Source organism: Scomber japonicus, chromosome 10, assembly GCF_027409825.1.
Source record: "Scomber japonicus isolate fScoJap1 chromosome 10, fScoJap1.pri, whole genome shotgun sequence".
In the NCBI taxonomy this organism is placed as follows: Eukaryota; Metazoa; Chordata; class Actinopteri; order Scombriformes; family Scombridae; genus Scomber; species Scomber japonicus.
The window spans coordinates 32847913-32859504 of NC_070587.1; the positions used below are offsets into that span (position 1 = coordinate 32847913).

At 46.6% G+C, this 11592-nt stretch overlaps 1 non-coding gene across 1 annotated transcript; it reads right to left on the minus strand.

The window, feature by feature from the left end:
* Window positions 1-600: 600 nt before the first annotated feature.
* Window positions 601-672, minus strand: trnap-ugg (transfer RNA proline (anticodon UGG)). Its single transcript has one exon. It is a non-coding gene; the product is annotated as a tRNA-Pro (tRNA).
* Between the last annotated feature and the right edge of the window lie 10920 nt (window positions 673-11592).

Sequence of the window (11592 nt, forward strand, 5' to 3'; positions counted from 1 at the left end):
AGGAGGAGGAGGAGGAGGGAAGAGGAAAAAGAGGAAGAAGAGGAGGAGGAGGAGGAGAGAGGAGGGAAGAGAAGGAGGAGGGAAGAGGAAGCGGAGGAGGAGGGAAGAGGAGGAGAGAGGTGAGGAGGTCAGAAGGTTGCTCTCAGGTGTAAGAGGGGGAGGAGGAGTAACCTCTGAAAACATAATCATAACAATATGCAGTTTGATTCTTCTGTCAGTGTGTGTGTGTGTCTGTGTGTGTGTGTGTGTGTGTGTGTGTGTGTGTGTGTGTGTGTGTGTGTGTGTGTGTGTTAATAGTCAATGTGAATGTGTGTGTTGTAATAGTGAGTGTGTATGTGTGTGTGTCTGTGTGTGTGTGTGTGTGTGTTAAAAGTGAATGTGTGTCTGTGTGTGTTTATTTTTGGCTCACAGTAAAAATGTCCTCCAAATTTAAAGGACACCTTCACAGCATTTTCAAGTCTGTGTTAAACCAACATTGAGAATTTCAAAGCTGTAATCATTCTCCTGTTCATACCAACCATTAGAAGACCCTTCATAATGCACTTATTGTAGATTTGAGACTAATTTTTACTTCACAGAAACATCTTGTAACCAAAGTAAGGGCTCGTCCGGGATTTGAGCCCGGGACCTCTCGCACCCAAAGCGAGAATCATACCCCTAGACCAACGAGCCACTTACATACCAGAGGATTGTTCAAGTGTGTCAGGATGAAGCGGAGAAGGAGGAGGAAGAGGAGGAGGAAGAAAAGCAGGAGGAAGAGGAGGAGGAAGAAAAGCGGAGGACATGGAGGAGGAGGAAGACGAGGAGGAGGATGTGGAGGAGGAGGAGGAAGGGGAGGAGGAGGAGAAGGAGGACGTGGAGGAGAAGGAGGAGGACGAGGAGGAGGAAGAGGAGTAAGAGGAGGAGGAGGAGGAGGAGGAAGAGGAGGAGGAAGGGGAAGAGGAGGAGGATGAGGAGGAAGAGGAGTAGGACAAGGAGGAGGAGGAGGAAAATGAGGAGGACATGGAGTAGGAAGAGGAGGAAGAGGAGGAGGATGAGGAGGACATGGAGGAGGAGGAAGAGAAGGAGGAGGAGGAAGAGGAGGAGAAGGAGGACGAGTAGGAGGAGGAAGAGGAGGAGGAAGAGGAGAAAAGGAGGACGAGGAGGAGGAGGAAGAGGAGGAGGAGGAGGAGGAAGAGGAGGAGGAGGAGGAGGAGGAGGACGAAGAGGAGGAGGAGGAGGAGGGAAAGGAGGAGGATGAGGAGGAGGAGGAGGAGGGAAAGGAGGAGGATGAGTAGGAGGAGGAGGAGGAGGAGGAGGAGGAGGAGGAGGAGGAGTGAAGGTGAGCAACAGTTATCCTCCACCCTCCATCTGTCCAAAATGTCACGCAGCAATCTGAGAACCATCAACCTGACCGACGAGTGAGGAACACATGTTTCTATCAGACTGACGTGTGTGTGTGTGTGTGTGTGTGTGTGTGTGTGTGTGTGTGTGTGTGTGTGTGTGTGCGTAGCTGATGAATAACAGGCACCAAATGACATTTTAAATTGAGTGGTATTTCAAAGCTGAATCTCACTGCTGCAGGTGACTGACGAGTCTCTGACAGACACAAACTGTGCGATTATAAACCCTCTGTGAGCACACACACACACACACACGCGCACACACACACACCACACACACACACACACACACACACACACACACAGTGACCAGTGACGGCCTTAATAATTATGCCTGACGAACAAATGCTTGAAAAACCTGGCAGAGTAAAACACTTGATGGATGTTGGACTAAGCAGTGTTGGAACAATGCCAAACACACATACACACACACACACACACACACACACACACACACACACACACACACACACACACACACACACACACACACATACACACATACACACACAGAGGAGGTCTTTGAAGCTATTTCTTTCCACTCTGTCTCTAATAATGGCATTTTCAAAGAGCTGTCAATCAATCGGTGCCTGCACTGCTCACCTAAAGACATCAGCAGCAGAAGATGTGAGATTTACAAACTAAAATAACTGTGTCACATTGTTTAGATGGACTGAATGGAAATGTTAAAAACAAAAAACAACATTCTGATGTCACCAAAAAAAATTTTTTTTATAAGAACTTTTTTTTCAGTGAGATGCAGAAATTAAATCTGTTGAGTTTTTGCAGCTTAATTCAATAATGGAAAGTATCCACTGAGCCAAAAACCTAACAGACAAATCACTGATAGACAGGGAAGGTGACATTTATTAAAGGAGTCCACAATTTTTCAACTTCATCATAAAGCACTACTTGGCGATTTAACAGTAATGTTTATTTTTCTAAATTGTCTTGTAACCAAAGTAAGGGCTCATCCAGGATTTGAACCCGGGACCTGTCGCACCCAAAGCAAGAATCATACCCCTAGACCAACTAGCCACTTACCTACCAGTGGAGTGTTCAAGTCTAACTGGAGTCAGGAGGTAAACTAAACACTGAAAGCTGTTTTTTTCCTTGCTGTAATGATTCCTCCTGTTCATACTGACCATTAGAAGATCTGTTTTAATATTCATGACTAACTCAACTTCTGTCTCTTGTCTCCTCTAAAAAACAGACACAAGTTTTTCCAGTGTGTGTTAAACCAGCAGTCAGGTGTCCATATGAACAGTGAAAGAGGTTTGAAGTGGCATCATATCTCCTCTTAGTGTTTCCTGTTGAGCTGTGGTGGAAGTATAGTAACAAAAAGACTTTGCTAGTAAAAACACTGTAACGTTGAAACATAGAAGATGAAGATTTGACTCATTTGGACTCTGAAGCTTCATATTTGCTTCACATCAACTTTTAAATCCATGTTTCCACAGAAGGAGGACTGTGGATTTAGTCCTCCATCACTTCCATTGTAAACATGATGAAGGATCTAATGGTCAGTATGAACACGAGGAATCATTACACACACATAAACTGGTTTCAGTGTTTAGTTTGCCTCCTGACTGCAGACAGACTTGACAGACAATCCAATTCATTGTTTTTTCATGAACTCTAACACATAGCAGCATCAACATTTTCTTTTAATTCTTTTTCTCTCAGGTTTTTTATCCACTAATTGAAAATGCAAATGGTAACACATGGTAATCATTGTTTCTGTGTTTGTGCCAATTTCTTTTTTTCTTCCAGTTCTTTAAGTTCCTGCAGTGGGGCAAGGGCTTACCAAGGGAGTGTGTGTGTGTGTGTGTGTGTGTGTGTGTGTGTGTGTGTGTGTGTGTGTGTGTGTGTGTGTGTGTGTGTGTGTGTGTGTGTGTGTGTGTGTGTCCGTCCCCCAACAGCACCTCTGGCTGTAAAGCACAGTGCAGCTCATCACTGACACTCCAGCAAAATGCCAAACACACTCAGGCAAAACACACGAGAGAGAGAGAGAGAGAGAGAGAGGGAGAGAGAAAGAGAGAGAGAGACAGACAGAGAGAGAGTGTATGTGTGTGTGAGAGAGAGAGAGAGAGAGAGATGAGAGAGAGAGAGAGAGAGAGAAGCTCTCCAAACCAAACGTCTGTACATTCAAACGTTACTCAGGCACTTCATTACGTGGCTCCCAGTCAGCAGTATTTCATTACAGACCACAGCAGAGCCTCCTCACTGCGAGCTGAACATCAGTCCGAACCCAGAGCGTCTGTATCAGCTGAGGAACAGGAAGTGCTCCTCTGATAAACAGTGAAGCGTGCAGAAATCCAGCGCTGCAGGCTCGCTCTCTCTCTCTCTGCTTTTTGGGGGAGAAAGTGACAGAGTCAGTAGATTCTATATTAAGATCTTCCCCCCTCTGACAGCCAGTGTTTCTACCCCGAGTCATCCCTCCCTCCTCTGCAGGCCGTCCTGCTGCTGTCAACACGAGGCCGGACTCAGATATCTGCCTGCTTTTAAAAATGTGATAACAGCTGGTCAGTCTGCTCCTGATTCTTAACTCTTGTTTTTGAGCTAAATCATGAATCTTCGTATCATCTTTGTGTCAGTCAGCCTGTTTTTGTGGTTTGTCTCAGCTGTTTTGTTGCTGCTTCTTTTTTCCTAACCGTCAGCAGGACTGTGAAAGAGTTTAATCGACGGATCTCGTTATTTTTCATCTTCAGAGTACTGTTAACATTTGCTAACATTACCAGTACCAATAGAGACATTACTGTGGCTCATATCACAAATGATTATCAGTCCTACAGTCCTCTCGCTTCCTCATGCATGGGCTGGAAGTGGGGAGATTCTTTTGATTAGTTCAGTTAAAATTAAGGGAAAGCGGAAATCTCATGTTGCAAGTTGTTAAAATTTAATTGAAACTGCTGATTTGAGTTTCTTGGTAAGTCCTTCTGCTCGTAGGATCCGGCTGCGTTGCGTCTTCGCCCTCTGGAAAACATTTTAAAACCGAATAGTCTATTATTCAGCAGCTACATTAGGATAACAGTGTTGGGGGGGGGGGGGGGGTCACATGTGACACAAACCTGCACACACTACTTATTATGCTTTTCCTCATATTCACACATAAATATATAATGTTCAAATGTTAGATGTTCATATTAAATGTGGCTAAAGTGTTAAATAATGAGTTAAATGTATGTAGCAGTGATCCCTGAACGTTCAGTTTTCAATGTTTTTTTCTACTTTTAGCCCGAGGTGATGTCAGCTGGTGACAGATTACTTTATATGGTCATCTGCTCCATGCACAGTGCATCCATTCACTGCTCTGCTCTGCTAATATTACAGTGTTTTTCTATTGTTTTAGGGTCTATTGTTTTAATTGATGCAAATTCTTCACAATAAAACACCTCCTGTTATTTAGTCAGCTTTAAATATGAAGCAGTAAAGCAGGCTCGGTGCCTGTATGTTGGAGTTTACCCCGGTAGACGAGAGGGTGGCCTCCCTCCGCCTTCGGGTGGGGGGACGGATCCTGACTGTTGTTTGTGCCTATGGTCCAAACAGCACTTCAGAGTATCCAGCCTTTTTGGACTCCTTGGAGGGGGTGCTGGAAAACACTCCCCCTGGGGATTCCCTCGTTCTGCTGGGGGACTTCAACGCCCATGTTGGTAGCGACAGTGAGACCTGGAAGGGTGTGATTGGGAGGAACGGCCCCCCTGATCTGAACCCGAGTGGTGTTCTGTTATTGGACTTCTGTGCTCGCCACGGATTGTCCATAACGAACACCATGTTCAAGCATAAGGGTGTCCATATGTGCACTTGGCACCAGGACACCCTACGCCGCAGTTCGATGATTGACTTTGTAGTCGTGTCGTCGGACTTGCGGCCGCATGTCTTGGACACTCGGGTGAAGAGAGGGGCGGAGCTGTCAACTGATCACCACCTGGTGGTGAGTTGGCTCCGATGGTGGGGGAGGATGCCGGGCAGACCTGGCAGGCCCAAACGTATTGTGAGGGTCTGCTGGGAACGTCTGGCAGAGTCTCCTGTCAGAGAGAGTTTCAATTCACACCTCCGGGAGAGCTTCGACCATGTACCGGGGGAGGCGGGGGACATTGAGTCCGAGTGGGCCATGTTCCGTGCCTCCATTGTCAAGGCGGCTGACCGGAGCTGTGGCCGCAAGGTGGTCGGTGCCTGTCGGGGCGGCAATCCCCGAACCCGCTGGTGGACACCGGCGGTGAGGGATGCCGTCAAGCTGAAGAAGGAGTCCTATAGGGCCTTTTAGGCTTGTAGGACCCCGGAGGCAGCAGACAGGTACCGGCAGACCAAGCGGAGCGCAGCTAGGGCAGTCTCTGAGGCAAAAACCCGGACATGGGAGGAGTTCGGTGAGGCCATGGAAAAAGACTTCCGGACGGCTTCGAAGAGATTCTGGACCACCATCCGGCGTCTCAGGAGGGGGAAGCAGTGCACCGTAAACACTGTGTATGGTGGGGACGGTGTGCTGCTGACCTCGACTCGGGACGTTGTGGATCGGTGGAAGGAATACTTCGAAGACCTTCTCAATCCCACCAACACGCCTTCTGGTAAGGAAGCAGGACCTGGGGGCTTGGGTGTGGGCTCTCCTATCTCTGGGGTGGAGGTCGCCGAGGTGGTTAAAAAGCTCCTCGGTGGCAGGGCCCCGGGGGTGGATGCGATACGCCCCGAGTTCCTCAAGGCCCTGGATGCTGTGGGGCTGTCATGGTTGACACGACTCTGCAGCATCGCGTGGACATCGGGGGCAGTGCCTCTGGATTGGCAGACTGGGGTGGTGGTCCCTCTTTTTAAGAAGGGGGACCGGAGGGTGTGTTCCAATTACAGGGGAATCACACTCCTCAGCCTCCCTGGTAAGGTCTATTCGGGGGTGCTGGAGAGGAGGGTCCGTCGGGTAGTCGAATCTCGGATTCAGGAGGAGCAGTGTGGTTTTCGTCCGGGCCGTGGAACAGTGGACCAGCTCTACACCCTCTGCAGGATCTTCGAGGGTGCATGGGAGTTTGCCCAACCAGTCCACATGTGTTTTGTGGACTTGGAGAAGGCATTCGACCGTGTCCCTCGGGGGATCCTGTGGGGGGTTCTCCGGGAGTATGGGGTATCGGACTCCCTGATAAGGGCCGTCCGTTCCCTGTATGACCGGTGTCAGAGCTTGGTCCGCATTTCCGGCAATAAGTCGGACTTGTTTCCAGTGAGAGTTGGACTCCGCCAGGGCTGCCCTTTGTCACCGATCCTGTTCATAATTTTTATGGACAGGATTTCTAGGCGCAGCCAGGGTGTAGAGGGGGTCCGGTTTGGTGACCTCAGGATTGGGTCACTGCTTTTTGCAGATGATGTGGTCCTGTTGGCTTCATCAGACCGTGACCTCCAACTCTCACTGGATCGGTTCGCAGCCGAGTGTGAAGCGGCCGGGATGAGAATCAGCACCTCCAAATCCGAGGCCATGGTCCTCAACCGGAAAAGGGTGGAGTGCACTCTTCGGGTCGGGGATGAGATTCTGCCTCAAGTGGAGGACTTCAAGTACCTCGGGGTCTTGTTCACGAGTGAGGGAAGGATGGAACGGGAGATCGACAGGCGGATCGGTGCGGCGTCTGCAGTAATGCGGACTCTGCACAGATCCGTCGTGGTGAAGAGAGAGCTGAGCCGAAAGGCGAAGCTCTCGATTTACCAGTCGATCTTCGTTCCTACCCTCACCTATGGTCATGAGCTTTGGGTAGTGACCGAAAGAACAAGATCGCGGGTACAAGCGGCCGAAATGAGCTTCCTCCGTAGGGTGGCTGGGCTCTCCCTTAGAGATAGGGTGAGAAGCTCAGTTATCCGGAGGGAGCTCGGAGTAGACCCGCTGCTCCTCCACGTCGAGATGAGCCAGATGAGGTGGTTCGGGCATCTAATCAGGATGCCTCCCGGACGCCTCCCTGGTGAGGTGTTCAGGGCACGTCCCACCGGTAGGAGGCCCCGGGGAAGACCCAGGACACGCTGGAGAGACTATGTCTCTCGGCTGGCCTGGGAACGCCTCGGGGTCCCCCTGGAAGAGCTGGACGAAGTGGCTGGGGAGAGGGAAGTCTGGGCTTCCCTGCTTAGGCTGCTGCCCCCGCGACCCGACCCCGGATAAGCGGCAAGAAGATGGATGGATGGATGGATGGTAAAGCAGGAAATGTTGGGTTTGCTTCAGCAGTAACTTCACATGCCTCTCATCTGCTCCATGCTCAGCCAATCAGTTCACTTCTCTGCTCTGTTAATATTACTTGCGTCAAGCTTTTACATTGTGAGTGTTTCTCCATTACAGCTCCAAACATCTCCAGATGTTTTTGTGTCGACTGCTAACAAAGCGAGAAACATGTTTTATTTCCTGTAAATTCTTCACAATAAAACACCTCCATCTCCACCACTTATTTTGTCATTTATAAGCTTTTAATATTTAGCACTGCATCCATTCACTGCTCCACTCTGCTAATATTCAAGTGTTTTTCTATTGTTTTGGGGTCTATTGTAAACACCTCCTGTTATTTAGTCATATGAATATGAAGCAGTAAAGCAGGAAATGTTGGGTTTGCTTCAGCAGTAACTTAAAGAGACAGGAGCTAAAACGGCCTGTTAATAGACAGAGGCTGAACTGAGCGGCTGCATAAAGGACCAAAGGCAAAGTTACTCTAGTGGAGTATCAGAATAAAAATACTGATATACTTCATCCTTGATTAGTAGCAGAAACCTAGACGCTCGGACATCAAGCTGCGTCTCACTATTTTCGTGCAATTCCTCACATCAGCTTTTCTGTCAAACTTCTCTCAATAATCAGTTTTTTTACCAGCAGACCCAGTTTTCATCAGCTCAGCACCGCGTGGAGCTGCAGGGCTGGCAGGAAGCTTAATGACCGCAGCCTTTCTCTGCTGCCGGTCGCCGTGACTGACGGCCTGACGGCTCTTGATGAATGACGCTCTCCGCCTCAACAGACTCAAACCAGCGCCAGGCGGTGGGAGGTGATTCAGCTGCTAAACATCAGCCCTCGGTCCTCTGAGGCCCCGCCGCTGTAATGAGCCTGCCGCTCGGTTCAGCAGAGGGCCACGGGGGCCGAGGCCGAGTGATGAGGGCCGAGCGTGACAACGTGATGGAGCGCGAGCTGCAGAGCCGGCGAGGAAATGAGGGAAAGGAGCATGTCACTTCTGTCAGGAGGAGAGCTCATTCCTGCAGCTTTTTCTGTCTAACCTTTGTCCAAAGAAACCAGCACAGCTCCATCTGTCTCCTCCTGCTTTATATTCACACCCGAGGGGCCTGATTCATTCCAGAAGTGTGTGTGTGTGTGTGTGTGTGTGTGTGTGTGTGTGTGTGTGTGTGTGTGTGTGTGTGTGTGTGTGTGTGAGACTCTCATTAAACTTTTGAGTAGTAATTACACAAAGCAGCTAACTAGAGTTTGTAGGATTTGATGAGATACAATAATCCCTTATTAGTCTAATGATGGGGACATTTACAGCGTTACAGCAGCAAAAATAGAAAGAGCCCCAATAAAAAATAAAGAACAAAAATAATAAGTAAATAAAACAAGAAATATGAACAATAGGAAATAAAAAATAGCAACAGATAAGTAAATAAAATTATATATATACATATATATATAATGTATGGCTCCATTGAAAGGTTTGTTAAATTTTAACATTCACCATCTATTAACTATTTGACCAGCTGTCATGTTAGTCACATGTAATTTGATTATCTACTGACATGAATCCATTTAACAGTTAGTTTAATATATTATTCACTTTAATTTTGGTGATTTATATGAGTTCAGTACAGTCACTAATTATCTGTTCAGCACATTGATCTTAAATATTTGTGCAAAATAAAAAAATAACATATAATAATGTACTGTAAACATAATTCAAGTATTTTGGTCATTTGTGGCTGAAGAACAGATGATTCACTTCTGAAACACACAACGAGTAAACAAGGTAATTATTACACAAGCAAAAATAAATTAAACATCAAGTCAGAGCAGCTGGACTCACTTTATTTCACTTTAACTTTAACACAGAGACTTTTCTCTGGCCAGCCTGAAACACTCCACGCCTCAGCCATCAGCCGCAGAGCTCCCACTGTCCATGAATGATGAAATACGTCCATCCTTGAAGCGCTGCTGAGCTGTAAAACATGTCTGTGGTCTGCATACAGTGTCACTGCTCACACGTCTGAACATCAATTCCTCAGCATCTGTCCTTGAAGACTCTCCACGTCAGTCTCTTAAAACTTCAAAGAGGACACAAACCTCCTCTCTTTATTTCAGCCTCTGCACTTACTTCACTCCTCTTTATCTGTTGTTAAGGATAGATTCATATTATGTTTGTCTCTTTAGCTGATAGAGCTGGTTGATTACAGTCCGTTTATCACTAAACAGAGACTGGAGATGTTTTACGGTCGCCTCTTGAATTGCAACCTATTTATTTCATCAACCCAGAGTTCATTGTGCCTGTAGTGTAACGGCGGCCTCCGTATGTCAAAACGTGTTAAACTTTAAGGATTTTTAAATAATGTAAATATTTCATGTGTTTCTGATAATGTGTTTTAGTAGGAGAGCAGAGCAAGTCTTAATAGTCGAGGTTCCTTTTTAATAAGACTTGAAGACTTATAGTAGTTTGGATGTCTGCTGTGTGTGCGTTGAGTTCATTTAAACTTAAACCAACAGGCATCACACCTGAACTCCTCATTAGAGATATGCATGAGCCCATTTTTTCATGGCGGATATAACCGACGAATAACCAAATATTCGCTGAATGCCGACATTCACAAGAGCTAAACAGATGTATAAAAGAAATGGACGTAACATCCGTGACGTCACCCATTGGTTTGTGGACTGCTGCTCGGAAGCCAATAGTTTCCAATCTAGGCAGCGCCATCTTCAAAATTTCAGGTGCATGCTGGGAAAAATAAAAACACAGATTCTACTTATATGGGCATGAGGCGGAGCCATGAGCGGAGCGGGGAGGTTGCTATGGTTGCGAGGGCTGGATCTCGAGGACATTGAGCAATCAACCTGTCAATCAGGACGTAGCCACGCCCTAATGCATACCCTGCTTTATTGTCAAATATAAAATCAGGGAGGCCAAAATTTCACAAATGAACATCATACTGCATTGAAGAAGGCTTTAAACTAGCGATTGAGACCATAAACACATTTTGAAAACGTTTACTGAGGTTAGAAATCAAGTGAGAAGTTGATGAATTCTCCATTGACTTGTATAGAGTCGGTTGCCCCCTGGTGGCCTTTTGATAGAATGCAGTTCTAAGTTCCTTCTGCGTTGGCCTCAGTTCAGAGGACCGGAGCTCCCCGCCTGCAAACAACAAGCTTTAACTGCACAAACTTATTTTAATTTAAATGATAATCAGCCTTCATTTCTTTACCCAAACACTTTAATTACAAGAAAAAAAATCTTACAGGCTTACTTATTCTTTTTTCATTTAAAAAACATAAATAACTAGCTATTCAGCCATCCAGTCACTAAACAAATCACAATCACACTGACAACCATGGGACAATATGCAGTAGGAACTGTGCAATAATGTTTTTATCCTATTGTTTCAATCATGCACTTGACACTCAGTGTTTCTATTTATTCATATTCTTCATCAATGGATTTGTGTACTGCATTATGTGTATGTGTGTAAGTTGCTATGCCACTGTGAGGAACCCCCTGCAATTTCGTTGTACTACTTATGCAATGACAATAAAGGCATATTCTATTCTCAGATATCAGTAAGTTTAAATTGTTGTTATTCCTTTTTGTGACAGTAGGTGTCACTGTGATATGAGGTTCAGTAGAAAACATTTAACTCAAGCCCGTGTTAGTCGCATCAGAGACAGACTACACAGTGATATAAATACATTCAGTGCACACTACTACTACTACTACTACTACTACAGTTAGCCAGTTAGCTGCCGAGCTAGCAGCTGAGCTAGCCGCCGAGTTAGCCGCCGGGCTAGCAGCCAAGCTAGCAGCACAAGGCTCTCAGACATAGCGTCCATGTTTCTGGTAGAGGTGGTGACTTTGACAGGTGACCCTTGGTAGGGGGCGGGATTTCAGCGGACTCGGCGGCCATGCCCACAGTGTTTGGGAGCAGAGCAAGAGGCTGATTTTTACACAACTTTGAAGCCTAATTTTATATATTTGGTGATTTTTTTAATCATTCAAATTTGGCAGGGTGGTAAACAACA